This window comes from Leptodactylus fuscus, chromosome 1 (genome assembly GCF_031893055.1).
Source record: "Leptodactylus fuscus isolate aLepFus1 chromosome 1, aLepFus1.hap2, whole genome shotgun sequence".
Taxonomy (NCBI): Eukaryota; Metazoa; Chordata; class Amphibia; order Anura; family Leptodactylidae; genus Leptodactylus; species Leptodactylus fuscus.
Window position 1 is genome coordinate 55,090,047 of NC_134265.1, and position 21,474 is coordinate 55,111,520.

At 44.6% G+C, this 21,474-nt stretch overlaps 1 protein-coding gene across 3 annotated transcripts in view; it reads right to left on the bottom strand.

Moving 5' to 3' along the window:
* The window catches only part of ARHGEF28 (Rho guanine nucleotide exchange factor 28), a 154,594-nt gene extending 135,452 nt beyond the window's left edge, over positions 1-19,142 (bottom strand). For all 3 annotated transcript variants that reach the window (XM_075270535.1, XM_075270545.1, XM_075270525.1), the window contains exon 1: positions 18,947-19,142. The gene's annotated coding sequence lies outside the window, so the exon portion shown is untranslated. The remainder of the gene's footprint in view (positions 1-18,946) is intronic.
* Between the last annotated feature and the right edge of the window lie 2,332 nt (positions 19,143-21,474).

Below are 21,474 nucleotides of genomic sequence, written 5' to 3' on the forward strand. Positions count from 1 at the left end.
AGATAATCCAATATTACTCCACAGCACTATTAACTCATCACTGACATAAGAACCACAGCCAGATATTCGGCAATTCCCCTTTGCTTTTTATACAGTCTATGATCACGTACAACCAATAAGTACAGGACCATGGAGGGAAATTCATATAATGGGTTAAGATCTCAGACGACCACAGCCCTGCACGTCTTATATTCATTACTAATAGAATATTCAGTAGGATATTTCTGAGACTTACAGTCTCTATGTTCCTTATCTTAGATATAGAATTACATAAATATGATTATTATTATAATTAATATTATATGAATATTATTTGCTCATAGTGGCGGGGACGCAGATCAGAACTGCAGTAAGGAGTTTGTATGTTCTCCCCATGTTTACATGGGTTTCCTCCGGGTACTCCAGTTTCCTTCCATACTCCAAAGACATACTGATAGGGAATGTAGATTGTGAGCCCTATATGGGACAGTAACAAGGTCTATATAACGTTGCAGGATATGATGGTGCTATAGAAGTAAGCTAACCCCCTACTAAGTTCAGTACTGGTGTAGTGGATGGGATGACACATTGATTGTTCATCCAAGTTGTTCTGAGAACCTGGAGCTATGCGTACCAGAGCACCCTGAGTCCCCATGGACATGACAGAGTTCTCCCTCTCAGATACAGTCATTTGTATATAGGAGACACTCAGTTTTGTGTCAGCAGGGATGGGCTAGAATCTGTAGTATTCTATATTTATACATTGTCTATCCGTCCGTCCCCGGGTCATAATAGACCCTTGGGAGTAGGTTAACACAATATTTTTTGTTGTTGATTTCCTCTGCATTTTTGGCTGGTCCATTAACCTTAATCACAATAGTTGTACAGCTTCCTAAGGGCTAGTTCACATGGGGTTAGTGACTGCGTATTTTGGTCCTTATTTTGGGCGGGAAGCCACGTCAGAATAGGACCAAAATGCGCCTGTTGCGGCTTCCCGCTCTGGAGTAGGCCCAAATGAATGGGCCTAGTCCAGAGGGCGCTGTCGTGAGGCGGACGCCGCGGCTTCATGAGCCGCAGAATCCACCTGAAGAAAGGTGGGATAGGCCCAAAAACCTAAAAAGGTTCACATATCCCCAGTATAGCCGCCTGCTCCACTCCTGGTTTTGGCCAGAATACTGCCATGTGACAGCAGAATACAGATGCCAGGGCATATTAGTAACTGGTCAGTGACCACGGGGGACATAGTTGTCGGGCAGCAGAAGCCTCTGAACACTACACTGAGAATCCCCGCATTGGCACTTTTCCATATCTCTTCAGTAAGTCGATAGCATCCATGGCGGTTTATCAGCTCGGTCACCAACCAGCTGTTATATAGTGATAGTTCACCAAACGTATGGTCTCCAGACGCCACAAGAATACCCGCATTGTTCCCCAGTTCCTTTTGATGTTATCAGTAAAAGTACATTTAAAAAGGTCATTGAGAATTGTTAAGCAAACTAAAAAGCCTTTGTCATAATGCCAGCGTGAACTTCACTGTCACCACGGTTTACTGCAGTATTAACAAAACCTAATCCCCTGCAGCCGCCAGCGGGCCCCGTCCTCAAGTGGGTGCAGAATTATGGTAGATGGTACCGACGAAAACTGCTGTTAAAGGAAGTCTGTCACCAGAACTCAGACCCGCAGATAGATAGGTTATAGTCACCTGAATGAAACCTGTGAATTGGTGCACAGTCACGGTGACGTCACGGTGTTTGCCAATATGCAGATGAGTTCCCTGGAATAACAGCGTCATTGCTCCAAAAAGCTCATCTGTACATTGGCGGAAAAGGTGATTTCTCAGTAACTAAAACACCAATTGTTTCATTCAGGTAACCGTAACCTATGTACAGGGCTGGGGTGATAAGCTGGGTCCTGGTGACAGACTCCCTTTAAAACGTATATGGAGGACAAGCAAATCATTTTCACATGAGAATTTGCTTTTGCAGGGACGTTGTCAGCTGTAGGACCCCTGAATACTCTGTTCTATAAAAGAGGAGGGGGAGAAGAGTAGAAATTCCTCTAGAAGTGAAAACATGAAGGTTGCATGAATGTGAAATCCACATTTTATTGCCCCTAACAAAGCGACGGCCCCTTCGTGTTCAGTGCCCCGGGCTCTCAGCACTGAACACACCCCAGCCTGTCTGAATGATGGGTCTAGCAATGTACAGACTGATCACAAGAGCTAACACTCAGAGACAACGGGAGGGACCGGGAAGTGCACAGCTAGCTGTACATGATAGGATTGACTGCTGGGGACTTGCAATCCCAGTGCTGCAGGCTTTACATTCACATATGAGACAAAGGAGACTGTCACAATGTCCGCCTGAAATCGGAAGATGAAAAAGTCGCCGCTTTTAGTTTAAAAACTACGGATACACGACGAACCCCATTAGGGCTCGTTCACACGTGGGCAAAGGGGCGGATTTTGACAGCGGATTTCGCTTCAAAATCCGCCCCTTTACAATGGTGGTCTATGCAGACCGCCGGGCTTCTTTTTTCCGCTAGCGGCGGGCTGCTGCTAGCAGAGAAAAGAAGCAACATGTCCTATCTTCAGGCGGAAACCGCGGCGCGCTGGACTGCAGCTTCCGCCTAGCGGCAGCACCCTCCTATGTCGGCTCATTCATTTGCTCGCCGCGTCTCTCTCTGTGTCAAAACCCACGCGGCAGTGCACATGTGAACTGACCCTTATAGTCAATGAGGTCAGTCAGGCTCCATATGTAACCACTATATTAGTGGTCTACGTATCCATTGTTCTGATCCTCTAATGGACCAGAACAATGGACAGCCAACACTCAAGAGAGCCTAGCGTAAGATAGTAGGAGCCCCACTGATCATAAGAATGGGTGTATGTCTTTGGAGTGTGGGAGGAAATCCACACAAACACGGGGAGAACATACAAACTCCTTGCAGATGTTGTCCTTGATAACAAAAAACTTAGCACATGAGAGGGGAAAAAAAAAGACGTGGTTTTTATACACATAGTGTAATCCCAAATAGAGTTTGTTTTTAGATGTTGTCCTTGGCAGGATTCAAACCCAGGACTCCAGCACTGCAAGGCTGCAGTGCTAACCACTGAGCCACCGTGCTGCGCCCTGGCGCTCTTTAAATTTATGTCACAGGTTAAAGGGGAGTCTGTCAAAGGGAAAAGTGGAATCAACTAATAACAGAACCTTGAAGGGAATCTTCTACACTTTCCAAGGATTCCTTTCTCATTGTGCATTGCTGCTCCATTTTCATGAAAATCAGTGCTGTTATGCAAATTATCTGAGAAGGTCTTTCTAGGTGTATTATACTCTCTGCTATTAGACAACCACCCCTCATCCATCACTTGAGTGACATCTCCTACATTGTCACTTTCGGGATGATGTTTGGGGCCATTGTGTAGAGTGGAGGGACAATCCCTGGCAGGAGAAGTGGCGGACCCTAAAGCCCTTTTCAGCTCATTTATAGAAGAATAAAACATTGATTTTAATGAAAATGGAGCTGCAATGCAGAATAAAAAGGGCATTTTTGGAAAGTGTAGACATCACCTTACAAAATACGGTCATTGTTTTGATACTGATTTTGTTGCTGACAGGCTCCCTATAATGCTCCTGGCACATGGGCACATCTCACGCTAATATACTAGACTCTGTACATTTAGCAGCTCCATTTACAGACAGCTTTGTTTAACATCTTGTACACTGGCTTTGTATATAAAGTCACATTCCAGATTTCAGCCGTTGCCTGGAATATATACATGAAGTAACATGAGAACATTGCACGGAGAAGGTGCAGCGCTACTCTGGGCCACATAGCTGGAGGCCATGGGCTGGCTGCAATGACAATTGTACAATGTGTACATGCACTGAACATAACTCACAGTCTGGTATGTACAAAGCTGTCCATCACATCTTATGTCATAATACATGACGAAACCTTCCGTATTAATATTCACAAGGAGAAATCTTGGACGCAATCCTGCCGTTCCCTTACATGTACCGAATACAAGCCCTGTTTATCAGCTGATAGGTAAAACCAGGACTGAACGAAACCTGGTCACCGACTTCTCCTGCGGGGAAGAGAAAGCATAGGGCAGGATTCAGAAGCGGAGATGTAGACATATGCCAGCAAAGGGTATACGGGCCATTCACATGGTAAAAATGGACAAGGAATTTGAGGCAGACTTCCACCTTAGATTCCTTTCCATTGTCTTCCTCTCCAGCTTTCCCTTGCTGAATAGGCACAGATGAATGGGATTAGTCAGAGAATCGGCTCGCACCGTGGGTTGTGAGGGGGAATCCGTGGCAGAATCGGCAACAAGATAATTATTAATAATAATTTATATAGCGCTGACATATTCTGTAGCACTTTACAAACCATAGGACACATGGACAGACAGTATGAAACATTACAATGTGACAAAGAAATTAACATATTAAACAAGAGGAGTGACTCCTGCCCGCAAGAGCTTACAATCTATGAGGATATAGAGAGACACGAGAGGTAAGGGGGCGACACGAGAGGTAAGAGAAAAGATTGAAGAGGTCGACCAAAAAAAGTGAGCGACCAAAATAAACCAGGGGGCGACACAAGAGGTAAGAGGGCTTGTTGGGTACAATGGTCCTGCCATCTATTATTTGAGCAGGGTGATTATTTTTCAGTGTCTTGCATTGAATAAAATGGAAAGCAGATTCAGGGTAATATTTGGCACAGATGTGAAGTAGAATCACAATTTCCAGTGTGAACAAACCCAGAGCGTCCATTCACACGGAGGAAAATGGTGAGGAGTTTGGCGTGGAATTTCTACGCTGAAAAAAAAAAAAAAAGCCTCCCATTGACTTCAAGCAGAAAAAGGAAGCCATTGAAGTCAATCGGGGGCACTTTTTTTTTTCAGCACTGAAATTCCACACCAATTCCTCACCATTTTCCTCCGTGTGAATGGACCCTAAGACAGGGCTGTGGCGTCTGTAGCAAAGCCCTCCAGCTCCTCTATTATTTGCTCAGGGCTCATGAGCTGTGATTAAATGAGACAGACGGTACAGATGTCATCCGTGCGCTGCCTGTGCGTCCACCACCCCATTCATTGGGACCAGCGAGCACAGCCGCAAAACCGTACAGGAATAAGAACTGTCCTGAGTTTTAGGACACAGACTGTCGGCCCGCACATCTTATTACAGAAGACAACAAAAAAAAACAATATAAAGGCACAAGAAAAAAACATTTTCCAATGACTTTACATAGGTTTTTGTTGCCTTCTGTAATAATATAATAATAATAATACATTTTATTTATATAGCGCCAACATATTCCGCAGCGCTGTACAATTTATAGGGTTCAGATACAGACATACATAACAAAGAACGTCATTTCACACAATGGGACTGAGGGCCCTGCTCAAAAGAGCTTACAATCTATGAGGTAGAGGGGGTGACACAAGAGGTATCAGGGGCGGCATTGCTTATACAGTGTTCAGACAATTCTGTGCATTAGGAATTGTGATAGGCTTGTCTGAAAAGATGCGTCTTTAGTTTGCGTTTAAAACTGTAGAAGTTGGGAGTTAATCTTATTGTCCGGGGTAGAGCATTCCAGAGAAGTGGTGCAACTCGGGAGAAGTCTTGTATACGAGCATGGGAGGTTCTGATAATAGAGGATGTAAGTGTTAGGTCATTGAGTGAGCGGAGAACACGGGTTGGGCGGTAGACAGAGATGAGGGAAGAAATGTAGGGAGGTGCGGCATTATGGAGAGCCTTGTGGATGAGAGTACCGTATATACTCGAGTATAAGCCGACCCGAATATAAGCCGACCCCCCTAATTTTATCACAAAAAACTGGGAAAACTTATTGACTTGAGTATAAGCCTAGGGGGGAAATGCAGCAGCTACTGGAAAATTTCAAAAATTAAAATGGCCGGAGTTTTTGGGTGCAGTAGTTGCTTGGAAAGGGGAGGGGGTGTTTTGGTTGTCTGTCTGCCCCTTCCCTGAGCTTCAGGACTGGGTTTTTTCTTCCCCCCCCCACTTGGAATTCAGTCTGGCTGAATATAGGGTATCTGCAGTGCTCCTATAAACCCCTTCCCGATGGAACAGGAGCACTGCAGATCTCCTATATTCAGTAGACCGGGCACTTTCAGACACAGGGATACTTAATGTGTATGCGTTTCACAGTCATTTTCTACTTTTGTATGTATTCTAGGAAAAGGAGTGTTTTAGAACTTTTATGTTTTTAAAATCTTTTTTTTTTCTTTTGCACTATTTTATGGGAGATTCTATACATTAATGTTGTGGCTGATCATAGACCCTCCCTCCTTAAAAAAAAAAAAAAAAAAATTATTTTTTTTTTTTGCTGACTCGAGTATAAGCAGAGGTGGGCTTTTTCAGCCCAAAAACTGGGCTGAAAAATTCGGCTTATACTCGAGTATATACGGTAATAACTTTATATTTTATTCTATAATGAATAGGCAGCCAATGTAGTGACTGGCACAGACCAGAGGCATCGCTGTAGCGTCTAGCCTGATAGATGAGCCTGGCCGCTGCATTCAGAATAGATTGTAGAGGGGAGAGTTTAGTGAGGGGAAGACCGATTAGTAAGGAATTACAGTAGTCAAGGCGAGAATGAATCAGAGAGACAATAAGTGTCTTAATGATATCACACTGAAGAGTTTTAACCAATTCCAGAAGTTTGGTTTAACTTTGCGACAGCAATAAGACAACATAGACAAGATAAATTAGCAACGTCACTAAACCCTCGTAGGAACTCCGGATTTTACAAATACAGTACACTTTGACTCTTCAAGATCATAAAAACATTAGATCAGTCATGGCTCCTTTCCATATAAAACCCATGACACCAGTGTCTGAGCCAAAAACACCAACTGTGTGAACAATGTGCAACGAGTTGGACAATTAATTTCCATCTTTTACACAGGCCAATAGTTTGTAGAATCGCTTCTAAGTGGCCGAATCTTTACATATTGTGGGAGTTCTTTATGGATGTGATCCACACATTATGGAAAAGCAGTATTATATGCTGCAGATTTTGCTGCAGTTTTTTCAGTCAAAGGCAAGTGTGGCTTAGGCTAAAGCCCTACATTGCAGAAATGCAATTTTTTTTGCTCGTCCATAGACGAGTATTATCAGGAGGGGAGGGGGCGTTCCTCCTCGCTCAGACAGCACAGCGCTATAGGCACTGCTGGGAAGAAGGATGTTCCTGACAGACTGTCCGGAACACCCTTCTGACTGTGAAGAGCTACAGTACCGGGACCGCTAGCTCTTTACCTGGGGCATAGATCAGGAAAGCCGGCAGTGCGCTGAATTCAGCAGTATATAGAACTGCCTGTGCCCCAAACCCATGAAAGGATGGATGGCGGAGAGGCATAACAGAAGAAGATGGAGGCGGCACTGGAGAGTTTTCAAGGAGTCAGGGCTATTCCTACGTCTTAGTATTAAAAAAAAAAAAAGGATTCTAATGATAGGATCCCTTTAAATACAATGTATTGCAGTACACTGCACTGGGGATCAGGAGGTCCCTGGTGAGACATGAAAACAAAATTTAAATAAATATTGAAAAAGTAAAGGTTTGTTCACAGAGTTTTTTGACAGTGGAATTTGATGTGGAATCCGCCACAAAATCTGCTGCCAAAAACTGTTCCCATGGATGTCAATGGGAGCCTCTCGCTTCTTTTTACCGCTAGCTAGTAGCAGAAAAAAGAAGCGACATGCCCCTTCTACTCGCGGCCGACTCATTCATTTGGGCCTAATCTGGAGCGGAATGCCGCCACAGAATACTGGTACACTGCACAGGCATCATGTAGCGGCTAGCCACGCAGAATGTTCACACGCGGAATGCAAATTTTGCCGCGTGAACATACCCTAGAAAAGAAATTATACAAAATGAATAAATAAAAAGTTTCAAAAAGCCCACACATTTTAATTTGAAAAACGCATAATGTAATCAAAATAAAGAAAACAAACATGTTCGGCATCCCCGTGTGCACACTTGCCTAAAATCGTGTTATTTTCTCAAGTGAACGCAAAAAAAAAAACAAAAAAAAACAATATACCACAAAGGGCAAATAACTGTATTTTGCTCACCTTGCCTGCCCCAGAATTGCAATAAAGTTTTTTTGTTTTTTTTTTTTAAACCACCGTCACGTGCATATTACCTAACAATTCTATACGGAGAGGTTACGCCGCTTTCTACCCTACGTCTTTACTGGAGGGAAATCAGAACGTCTTTACTGGAGGGAAATCAGAACAATTTTTTAGACTATTTGATAAACCTCGGGCACATTAACTTGCCAGACTAACCACACCCCGTTCCCAACATTTACAAAATTTTAGTGCAGATACACAGGGTTTGATACATTCGCCAGTGTAATATTTACATAGTACATACGTGTAATTTACTAGTGTTACATTTCTGCCACAGCTGAAAGTCGCTGCTTTTAGTGTAATAAAAAGTGTTGCCATATGCGACATATTCTACATGAGAAATGACAATTACATAAAGGCTGGCTATTTTTACCGTATTAACATTGCCGCAGGTAGCTGGGTGTTCACCTCTAATTGTTACAGTAAACCTGTTAAGCCACTGAGCAATAGGAAAGGCATTTTTTTTATTAGTGTAGACTTTATTGGCTTTTTATTTGAAGTTTTAAAGACATTTGCATGGCATAAGGTATAGTATGAGCTTGTCTGACCTGGCGGATGCATGAACAGCACAGCAAACACTACAGACGACTGCCGAAGCCAAGGAAGCAGCCCCTCCTGTCCAGACCCCGATGGCAGATCCTCTGCTAATAGCAACAAGCTCAGAGCCAGGCCCAAAAAAATACACTGTACATAGAGCAGGGCGAGGGATCTACTGCAGCCACTGTACCAAGGTGATGTAACTACTACCTATTAGGACTACGCGACCCAACATCGCAATTAATCAAGCATTTTTCCCTAATCACGATTATAACAATTATTTTGGCCACGCCCCTTTTAAAGTATGAGACTCCTTCATAAATGGCGGACAGTCATGGCCAGGCAGAAGCAGCAAAGATCCTCTGATACATTAACAAGTCACTGAGTGACTTCCTATGAAAGTAAATGTGTAATAAACTATACAACTAATTCATTACACTCTAATAATCGTTGTATAATGTAATTAAACAGAATGAATCATTTTATTTTCAAGTCGGAGTCAGTGTCATTAACTTGTATCCAACTCCACCCAAAACTGGCCCCAAATGGGACACCACAGCCCTGGAGGAAACACTATACCTAATATTCTACCGACACTGATGGCTGAAACCTTCTTTATATGGCGTCAGCATATGGCCAGTGTAAGAAGGGCCACAATACTTTAAACCTTAGACTGAGATCTTCTGCAACGTAGGGCCTCAACCTAAAATGGCCACATGTTGCAGAAATGCAGCGTTTTTTGTTGCCAGGAGTGGATTAAGCAAAAGGTAGAAGTACAAGAGCTTCCTACATATTTCCCTTTCCTTTTGTAGCCATTCTTGGCTTTGGCTCAAGAAACTGCAATAAAATCTGCAACAACAAAAAAGCTGCGTTTCCACAACTCGCGCCTTCAGTCTAAGGCTGGGGCCCCACAGGACAGAAACGCCGCAGGAAAAGTTGCAGAATTTTGCAGTAAGGGCAAAGTGGATGGGATTCTAGCAATTCTAGCAAATCCCATGCCCACTTTGCGGTAAAAACCGCGGTGCGTACACGTTGTGCTTTTGGAAATCGCAGCATCTCAATTATACCTACAGAAACGCCAGTGGTTTCCCCATAGATATAATTGTAACAGAAAGTCCGCGGAGGAAAACGCCACTAGCTTTCTGTTAAAAGTGCTGTGGGAAAAAACGTGATGCGTTGCCACCACATTGTTTCCCGCAGCGCTTTTTTGCTGCGAGACTTCTCATGGGGCCTTGGCCTACAACAGTTTTCCATTGAACATAATATTCACATTTATAGAACATTAAGAATACCATTTTTGAAGAATTTTAAATGTTTTCTCTAGCCATGTTAGCGGTGAGATGGACCAAGAATGCAGGTCTGACAGTTGTCACCTGTCAGAAAAATCTGCAACAAAAAAGCTGAATTTCCACAATGTGGTGTCTCAGAGTAAGGCCAGGCCCTACGTGGTGTAAATGCAGCAGTTGCGCCATGGCGGAAACACTGCAAAAAAAAAACCCAAAAAAAAAAAAAAAAAGCATTTTACAATCAATGCAAAGCGAATCTCATCCACATATTGCAGAAAAATGCACGCAAAAGACATGCTGCGATTTCCAAAACCGGCACAGCATGTCAATTATGCCTACAGAAATGGTGGTGGTTTTCCTATAGATATAATGGAAAAACCACAATGTGTTGCCGCTGCGGTTTTTCCCACAATGCTTTTTTTGCTGCAGCCCGCTATGTAGGCCCTAGCTTAAAGGGCTTTTCCGGCCCCAAATTGATGATTTCTCATACTGACGACCTATCCACAAGATAGGTCATTGGTATTTGATCTGTGGAGGTCCAACACCAGGACCCCAGACCGATCAGATGTTGCAGCAGCCTTCACTATAGGAGAGGAACTGCCACTACCACTACCAGCTTCTGTACAACTGATCTATATGAGGTTTGGGTTTCGGACCCCCATAGTCATCAGTATGAAAAAAATCAATTTAGGCTAAGGGTTGGTTCACACTAGTGCTTGGATTCCGTCCGGAAGGAGTCCGCATGGACACACCCAGGACAGACTACAATCGCAATTGGAAGCGATATGCTGTCAAAGCACATGGACCCCATAGACTATAATGGGCTTTGTGTGCTTGCCCCGCACTGCCCGCACGAATCATTCCTTCCAATGATTCACATCATATCGTTCCAATTGTGATTGTATTCTGACCGGGGGGGTGTGCATGCAGACTACTTCCGGATGGAATACAAACACTAGTGTAAACCAACCCTAAGGCCTGACGCAGCAAGCTGCATTTAAACAGCGCTGCAAGACTGTGGTGGAAACGCATCGTGGTTTTCCTGCAGCGCTTTTCACAGAGAGTTCACAGAGTTTTCCTCTGCAGACTTTCTGCTTCAATTATACTCATAGGGAACCGCCAAGGCAACAGTTTCTATATTAAATAGCAGCATTTCTGCTATGTGGGGCCCCGGCCTTCAGACCAGAAAACCCCTTTAGGCTTCATGAAGCAAAATGTAGGTAAAAGCACTGAGGAGAAAATGCAGCGAAAATACATTGTGTTTATTTTTTGCAGCGTTCATCACTGAATTTTTCTCAATAGATTCTTTATTCCCCTTATTAAACCTGTAAGGGAAACACTGGCGTTTTTGAAATCGCAGCTCTTCTGCAGTGGATTTTTTCTGCAATGTGTGGATGGCATCTCATTCACTTTGCAGGTTCTGTAAAATGCAGAGTTTTCACCACTTCACAACAGGTACTTCAGGCATTTTCACAACATGGGGCTTTAGGCTTAGGCCTAACGCTGTGGAAACACAGACATTTTGGTTGCAGATTTTGGTGCGGTGTTTTGAGCCAAAGCCAAAAGTGGATTGAGCAGAAGGGAGAAATACAAGAACTATATATATACAGTATATTCCATTCCTTTTGTAGCCATTTTTGGCTTTGGCTCAAAAAACTGCAGCAAAATCTGCAAGAAAAATGCCAGAGATAGCCGAGTGCTTTACTTCAGCTATCTCCAACCCTCCCATTGAAGTGAATAGGAGTGACAACCACCTCCAGTCGCGCCCACATTCAGCATGGCTGTGGTCACGTTAGTAAGGTCCTGTTGAGTTTACTCTATGGAACAACCCCTTTAAAGGGGAGGTCCAGTTTCAGACCCATATTGAAAGACAATTGTATTGTTTGCATAAGGAAACTTTCTGTATTATTTCCTCATGGTTTTCTAGGCCATGTGACGTACAGTCCATGGTCATGTGATATACAATCCATGGTCATGTGATATACAGTCCATGGTCATGTGATATACAGTCCATGGTCATATGATATACAATCCATGGTCATGTGATATACAGTCCATGGTCATGTGATATACAGTCCATGGTCATATGATATACAATCCATGGTCATGTGATGAACACACAGGTGCACGGATTGTTACCAGGCAGATGTCTGATGCTGTGCACTTGTGTGTCCTCACATGACCATGGACTGTACGTCACATGACCATGAACTGATTTTTAGCCACTGAGAGTAAGCAGAATGAATCACAGCAAGCAGAGATCTAGAAAATCCTGAGGAATTGATACAGAAAATTGCTAAATTGTACAACTTTTCATTATATGAACAATAACATTTGTCTCTCAATATGTCTGAAACTGGACAATCCCTTTAAGCCTTCTTTGGCCTATGAAGGCCTCGTTGTACAGTTTTTACTGACATGAAAGAATGTGTATATAATGCACATCAGGCACGCCATGAACACTTTGCACATAACACGCACCACTAACACACACAACCAGAAAGGGAAAAATATACTGTATATATTGTCTTCAGCTTCCTATTCTAATATAAATACAACATCAGGAACCAAAAGTAATAACCAGAAAGACTTTCCCACAGCCAGCCCGTAATGTAGAGAAATGTCAGAGATAGAAGAGCCTGCTGCCAGTCAGCACATTCACAGGAGCGTCTATGAGCACTACATGCCAGGGCTACACAACAGACTTATGTACTGATGTAATCTGACAATTATATTGTTTAATCCAGTGTGTAATGATGTTATCTATCATAATGGAGTGATGGGTCCGCCGCTCAGCACAAACACTCTTTAGGCTGGGATCACACAATGCACACATTCTTTTGCAGTTCTGTTCCATTTGCGTTATTTTTTTTCAAAAGCACCTTAAGGTGACATACTATATGAATGGATGTAGTTATATGGGTGCTGATATACTACGTATGTGGATGCAGTTATATGGGTGCTGATACACTATATACACAGTCCATATTAATGTGACCACCGCCAACTTTTGACGTCAACGTTAAATAACCTATCGCGGAAGGCACGTGTCATCAGCCATCTGGGTGCACTCATCATTGTGGAAGGCGTGATGGATCAACACAAGTATGCGTCTATCCTTGCGGACCATGTTCACCCCTACATGCGAATTGTTTTTCCTCAGGATGATGGCATCTACCAGCAGGACAATGCGATGTGCCATAAAGCTCGCAGTGTACGTGCGTGGTTCGAGGAACACCAGGATAAGTTTACCGTACTCTCTTGGCCAGCAAATTCCCCGGACTTGAACCCAATCAAGAATCTGTGGGACCACCTCGATCAGATTGTTCGCGCCATGGAAGCTCAACCGCGTAACCTAGTACAGTTGGTCACGGCACTGGAGTCGGCATGGCTCATCATCCCAGTGACCATCATCACAACATCCCCTCTCTTCCTGCACGTCTCGCAGCGGTCCGCTCTGCAAAAGGTGGTTATTCTGGATTTTGACAGGTGGTCACATTAATGGAACTGGACTGTGTACCTGAATGCAGTGATATGAGTGCTGACACACTATGTACCTGGATGCAGTTATATGAGTGGTGATATAGTACGTACCTAGATTCACTTATATGGATGCTGACACACTATGTACGTGGATGCAGTTATATGGATGCTGACATACTATGTAGATTAATGCAGTTATACGGGACACACTATAATACCTGGATGCATTTATATGAGCGGTGCTATACTACGTACCTGGATGCAGTTATAACTGAACTTGGTGCTGAGGCCACAAATAAGTAGGTGACACATTCATTCGCACCGTAAAAGTTATATTAAACTACTCCCCCATTTTAAAATAAAACCCTAAAACAGAATGTGATAAACTTACTCATCGTGCAAAGTGAGCGGGTATTCAGGGTCCGCCGTCTTCTTCAGCCACGCCTCCTCTTCCTGCGATGTCCTCGAGTCCCGTCTTACTCGCGAACTGCCACTGATAAAAAATGGCGTGGGTGCATGCGCAGCAGCATGCTCCTTCTACTACGGCTACTGCGCATGTGCCCAGGCCATTTTTTTATATCAATGTCAGTTCTCGAGTAAGACGGGACCTGAGGACATCGCAGGAAGAGGAGGCGTGGCTGAAGAAGACGGCGGACCCTGAATGCCCGCCCACTGTGCACATTCGGTAAGTAGATCACATTCTGTTTTAGGGTTTCATTTTAAAACGGGGGGGGGGAGTTTAGTATAACATTTACGGTGCCTGAATAGCCTTTTTAAAGGCTATTCACGCATATGTGGGGCTCTATCAGCATGATTTTGCTGATAGAGCCCCTTTAAGATACAATGGGGGTTATTTATCGATTGCACCATTTTTTGCTCCTTGGTTTCATTTGCACTTTCTTTTGTCTTGCCATTGCATGCCCCAAATTTAGTAAAGAGGTGCACTTGAGTTTCAAATCCTGCACAAAATTCAACACATGAAACGGTGAGTCCAATGGTGCCCGACATGACGGAATTCTTTATGCTGCCAATGCACCAACACCTTTTTGTAAAGGCACAAATAATAAATATGGTGGGAAACCGCACTCACTTTAGGCCACTTCCACTTTTACCAAAAACAAAATCCAAAAAAAGGTACAGATGTGTCATAAAAAAAAAAAAAGGAAAATAAACCAAAAAGGGAAAAAGCAGCATAATAAATAACCCACTATGAGTGAGAAAAGCAACAGAAATGCACCTTGGGATTGCAAACTAACATATTAGAGATCACAACACACAGAGCGGGAGATTTCATGGCAATCTGATCTTTACAGAATAGCAGATTTTACTAAAATCATAGCAATGGCAACTATAATAAAATATTAAAGTAACTGAATTAAAATATTAAATTCTCCAACGTGTCAGATGATAAGGGCTAGTTCACACGGGGTTCCGCGTGTGCACATTCCGTGGAACCCATTGAAGTCAATGGGAGGCTTTTTTTTCAGCGCTGAAATTCCACATCAAATTCCTCACCATTTTCCTCTGTGTGAATGGACTCTTCACACTGAGTTTTGTGGTCAAGGTTTTGAGGCCGTATCCCATTGAAATCAATGGGAGCCGCTCAGGTCTTTTCTCCCAGCTCCCAGAAAAAAAGCGAGTTGTTCTCGCGATTCAGCCTGAAGACACACTCTCCTCTGAACTAGGCCCACTCATTCAGTGACTTTTCACTCTAAGGGTAAGTTCGCTCCTATATTCAGCCAGGCTGAATTCCAAGCGGGGGGGGGGGGGGGGGGGACGGGAACAGTCCTCAAGCTCAGGGAAGGGGCAGGCAGACAACCAAAACGCCCCCTCCCCTTTCCCAGCGCCCAGAATCTACTGCACCCAAAAACTATTTTAATTTTTGAAATTTTCCAGTAGCTGCTGCATTCCCCCCCATAGGCTTATACTCGAGTCAAAAAGTTTTCCCAGTTTTTTTGTGGTAAAATTAGGGGGGGTCGGCTTATACTCGAGTATATACAGTAACAGGAATAGTTAGATAGCTGTCATGGCGTAGTGGACATACCTAGCATTAACACGCCAACAAACAGAGATAAGTATGTCAAACAAGATAGAAATCTAACAGAGTATCTCTGATTTATAATATCATGTAGACTCGGATGCATTAACACAATAGGGCACTCTTATGCTGAATACCACAGAAATCCTAAGGGTCCATTTACAATGGCAGATAAACCCGTATCAAGGGCCGATCGATAATATAGTAAGCCGATCTGCGTTCATATCCTTAGTCTATAGGAGATATGTCCCAATAGACACCTATTCTACCCACTAATGGAATATCCATTAGTAAACCTGCTCAGCCAATCATCACCCTCATGTAAAGGGCCCTCAAAAATCACACAAACAACACACGTCACCATGGCATGTAGAAGCTGAAGCCCTCGCAGAGTTTAGTCACACTCCTCAGCTGATAGACATGTTGGTCCATTTAGTTTCCCTTTGGGTGGCAAACCAAATAGCCAGTGGCTACCACAAGGTTACCAGTGGCTAGTCCGCAGTGATCTACAGTAGCAGCAATGTGACTAAGACTTACAGTAGTTCTTATGCACACAACTGTGATGGTTTCCACGGACATGTCAATATGTTTAAATCCATTTAAAGGGCTTATTCAGTTAATAACAGCCCTGCAGTGGTCATTTTGGGGGGGAATTGTTTTGGGGGGTTTTATGCCCATCAATTTTTTTAATGGCTGTGAATCATCAAAACATAAAAATAAAACAACAGACATATGAATAGACCCATAGAAACTCAAGGGTTTTAAAACAGCCACGGGAATAGACCCATTGACATTCATGGGTTTTCAAACTGTGTGTGAATGAGGCCTTAAAGGAATCTCATCCACATGCTATAACTAAAATTGAACGTCCCTAAAATTCAGCGTGTTATTCCCACGTGGTTCCAGCCTTTGGGCCATGTCACACGACCGAGTCCTGTCCATATGTGGACGATATTACTAGACTGAACTGAGCCGTGTACATAGGAGTCATAGCATCATAGGCCCGGTTCACATCTGCGCATGGGTTTCCGTTTGGGGAATCCGCTTTGGGACCCCCCGAATGGAAACCTAATCCGCATAAAAAAACGGTTAGATTAGGATATTCGCGGACCCTATAGACTATAATGGGGTCCGTGTGGTTTCCGCACAGAAAAGTTCTGCTTGCAGCGCTTTTCTCTCCACAATTTTCATGCGGATAGGAGAACAGAGTGGCCTAAACACAGATGTGAACCGGGCCTTAGTTATGATATAGTGAACCCCCGAACAATGATCACTACAGTAATGAAGTGACATAGCACTAGCAGTACATAGTCGCCATCCGAGAGCTCGCTGTATCATCAGTGACTATCATGCTATGCCTATGCAGAAGGCCCAGTTCAGTCAGGGAAATATGGCGCACGCACGTTTCCCACGGATAGGGCTCGGTTATGTGAAAGGGCCCTTCAGCTGTCAAAAGTAACATTCTAGGTACTAAAAAGCAGCTGATCCCAACTACCTATTGCTCGGACTCCACAATATTTTTGTGCGTGAGTGTCAGTGCTCCAAACTTATACGCAATGCCATATGTAACGTCAGAAGGATTTCCCAATGTATATCTTGGCTGGAAGGCTCAGACGTATGGCATACGTCACCCATATAAAATAAATACATCGCGAAAAATGTTTTTTTTCATAAAATGAGTCAGTGACTGTCGATGTACCAGGACACCATCATTGCACCAGCTCCATAGCACACATTTCTGCCGTGTTACAGCCGACACCTCACTAGAAGAAATATTACCCTGCAGTTTTATGTATTGGATTAATATGGCAGCCATGAACAAGCTGGAGATCATTGTGCACAATGCCAGGTGTCTGGTGTAGTGTAAAGCAGATTGTCAATGGAGACTGTAGTGCATAAAACATGTTCTCCGCAGCAATAAATGACACTTCGCCATCTGTCAGACTGACATGAATCTGACTTGATACAGGCCAGGAAAAATGTTCCTTACTAAATGTGTGGGATCTATGGTTGGTGGAGAAGGGTTTGGTCAGGGCACCGCACAGTTTAGCAGAAGGAGCAGAGCTCTGTACACTGTGTAACTGCAGTTACTCCTCCAAGTGTTACCCAGTGTACAGAGCTGTGCTTGCTCTGGAAACTAACAAAAGCTGAGCGGCAGGGGTGTCGGGATTAGGACCCCGATGATCTGCTACTGAAGACATAGTCTAAGTCAATGTTACGTGTGAATTCGGAGCTTCCAGCTTTGTGGTGATAGTTTATGGAAATTCTTTTAGACAAAGCCTTCAAGAACAAAGTACGTTCCATCAAAATATGGTCATATAATATAGTCAAGTATAGAAACCACAGGATTTATCCCCAAAGTTTTCACCTGCACTCCTGTGAAGAAGGTCAAGAAACATTTTCTCCACAGTATTGGCTTAGGTTTTGGGATAAAGTTCAATAAGAATAAATGGATGGGATGCTCAGACGTCCACATACCCAGGGCTATATAATGCGTCATATATGTAACTGCGCATAACACGGATATCACATGGAATTAACACTTTGGTGCAACTTAGACCAAAACTGGATGTAAAGATCTCAAACCAATTACGTAAGAATTTACTGTGAGAGAGACTTGTACCTGCCTGAGACTATGTAGGAAATAAGTAAAGGAAAACCGCAGCACTTGTCCGTGATGATCAGATTCCACTGTCTATTCCACTGATCCATCTCCCCCATATATTGACAGCTGACAGGCTCCGTCTTCATTGCTCGGGTTCTGCTGGAGGGAGTCTGTCAGTAGGACGGACCTCATACCCTGATAGAATAAGTTTGTGGGGACAGCATCACACGGCCAACATACCCACAGGAGAACCCTCATCTTATTTTTAGCAGGGTATGTGGTTAGACCCTACTTACGTACGCCTGGCTTCGCTCCCTTCCTAAGAATATTGGGGACCTAGATTATATCTTCTGGCCTCTGAGAGGAACCTTAAAAAAGTTGCAGGAGAAAGAAAAAAAAAGTCTATTCTATAGCAGAAACAGTGCCCTCCTCGTCTGTAGGTGGTGCCTGGTATTGCAACACAGCCCCATTTTTAGGGGGGGGGCATTGTCATGACATGTTCTCCACAGCGAATCTTTATGGACGTGACAGGTGCACAGACCCCCAGAGGCCAAGATCACCGGCAGGTTCAGACAATGTACAAGGTGGAGGTGTTCTGTCTCCATCCTGAGCAGCCCTCACACCCCAATCACAGCGATACCAACTTTATTCAGCTTACAGGAAGGTGCCCAATGTGTAACCCAGGCTCCATATGCATGTCCCTGCAGCCGCGTGCATATGTGGAGTGCCCCTTTAAGAGCTGGGGTACAGTCCAGGACATGACACGAGTTACCCCTCTGCACTCCATGGCCTATGAGCAGGGCACAGAGGTGTCTGCCAGCAGATGGACGTGCCCGCAGCGGGCGCCTACCTGGCCAGTGTGTTCAGCAGCCCCGGGGTCCACGTCGTAATCCCGGCCGGGCACAGCTCAGTCCAGTAACAGGTGCCGCCTCCGCCGGCCAGTACACATGCCGCAGCCCGCGGACTCCCCGGCACATCCAGCCCCTACTCCGCAGCCTCCGCTCCGTACAGTCAGTCCCACAGCAGCTCCCTAGCCCGGCTCCTGTTGTGACTGAGGGATCCGGGGAAGGCGGAGGAGAGGCAGCCGCTCCGTGTCCCGTCCCCTCCCAGTCTGACCGCTTGTCCCTCCCCGGCTGTCTGGCCTCGTAGTGCCCCACCTAGAGGGCAGGGAGGAGGGCAGCACGTGTAGTGCGACAGTCACCGGACACACGGGGCGGGAGGAGAGCGCGACATGTCAGCGACAAGTCACAGAGACTGGGCTCTCATGATTAGTAACATACATGTGTCACCATGGAAACAGGTGGTCACTACTGCAAATACACGGCAAGGCCTGGTGGTGTCCAAGCAGATGAACTATAATGCCGGCCCTCCATCTTCTATCATTGAGTAGTGGTGACTGGGTCATTGGTAGTGAAGAGAAGACATGTCTGAGGGGCCAGGAGTTACCTCAGGCTCAAGAATTGTTACACATCAAGTCCTGCCATGTGGACAGTCAGGGGTAGACATGTCTGGAAACCTATGTTCACATCTACATGGAATCCCCATCGCAGTCTGTCATACAAAAAAGTCCTGGACTTTCATCTGGCAATTTCAGATAAAAAAAACCGGATACGTGACAGAGCGTCTTACAAGTAATGGAGTCCCTTGTAATCCATTCATGTCCGTCAGGTTAGGTTCACATCGGCGGAGAGAAAAGTCCTGGGTGTCCGCAGGTGGCTGCTTTTTCAGCGGACGGGCTCTCCGTGTTTCAGGTCCTCATGTGCACACGAATAACAGAGAGATGAACACTGGTGTGAACTGTCGTCATCTCCAAGATCTCCTGCTGTCCATTCTTCCGGATGGACAGGAAGAACAGATAGGACAGCACAGGTGTGAAGGTGGGTTAAGGGCCTGTTCACGTCTGCATTTGGATTTCTATTCGGGGAGTCCGACTGGGGACCCCCCAAATGGATCCTAATCAGTAGAGATGAGCGAGTACTATTCGAAACGGCAGTTTCGAATAGCACGCACCCATAGGAATGAATGGACTCAGCCGGCACGCACGTGGTTAAGCGGCAGGACGCCAGCCCCGTCTACGTGCTGGCCAGCCCTATTCATTGCTATGGGTGTGTGCTATTCGCAACTGCCTTTTCGAATAGTACTTGCTCATCTCTACTAATCAGCATAAAAAAGCAGTTACCTCAGGAAACCTGCGGATCCCATAGACTATAATGAGGTCCATGTGGTTTCCGCACGAAAAAGGCAAAGAAAAACTGCTGCTTGAAGGACTTTTCTCTCTGCATTTTTCAAGCGGAGAGGGAAACGAATGGTCCGAACGCAGATGTGAACTGGGCCTTAGACTCACGTGTACCATCAGCATCAATATACAAATAGATATCAATGTTAAAAAAAAAGTCGCTGTACGTTTTTGTTTTGAAGGACACCAAAATGTAGTATATCATACATTTATATCATAGCAGCTAGTCTACACCATCCAGCTCTGACACAAATACAAATCAACAATATTCTACTGCTGAAAAGTAGAATGTAAGTCATATAATGTCCAAAAATAGTGTTATTCCTCATGTACACACGTAAAAAAAATCTGTACTGACAGGTTAGGGCTGGTTCACATCTGCTCCCAGGCCTCCGTTCTGCAGGTTTCCGTTTCCTGCACGAAACAGGGGCAGGAGACGGAAACCTGCAGTCATCTTTCATACCCATTTATTTGAATGGGTTTGAAAAGTGTCCAGTCGTGAGCGCCGGTGAGCGTTTTATGCACTTCGTGGCAAAACCGTTTTTTTTTTAACTGGACACAGAGTTGAACATGCAGGACTCTGTGCCCGGTTTAAAAAACACGGTTTCGCCGTGGGGAGCATAAAACGCTCACGGCCGGACTCGGCATGACAAGGTTCCGTCTTCTACATGCAGAAGACAGAAACTGAAAGCGGAGACCCGAACGCTGGTGTGAACCCAGCGTTAGGTGTACTTTAAAATTAGTGACGGTTTTATATCGCACCTGCACTTTAGATGTACTGTAGAATAAGGGCGGGTTCTGCATCCAGTGTCCGCTTTAGCCAATCCGGCAGGTTTCTGTTTCTGCCCCGAGAAACTGGACAGGGGACAGAAACCTGCCAGTCAGTTTTCAAACTCATTCACTTGTTTTCGTGTGTACACGAGAAGAACACTGTGGAGCTGATTTATCAAAACCAGCATGTTCTATACTACTGTTAATGATCCCTGCCCTGCTGGAATTTGAAGGTACACACCTTGTCATAAATTTGGTGCATCCTCAGGGGTCTGTGCACCTGCTCTGTGCTGGCATAGACTTCTGGCATCAATGGTCCCACCCTTGGCACACCCACCAACATGCCCCCTACGAAGAAAGTTTTGTGCAAA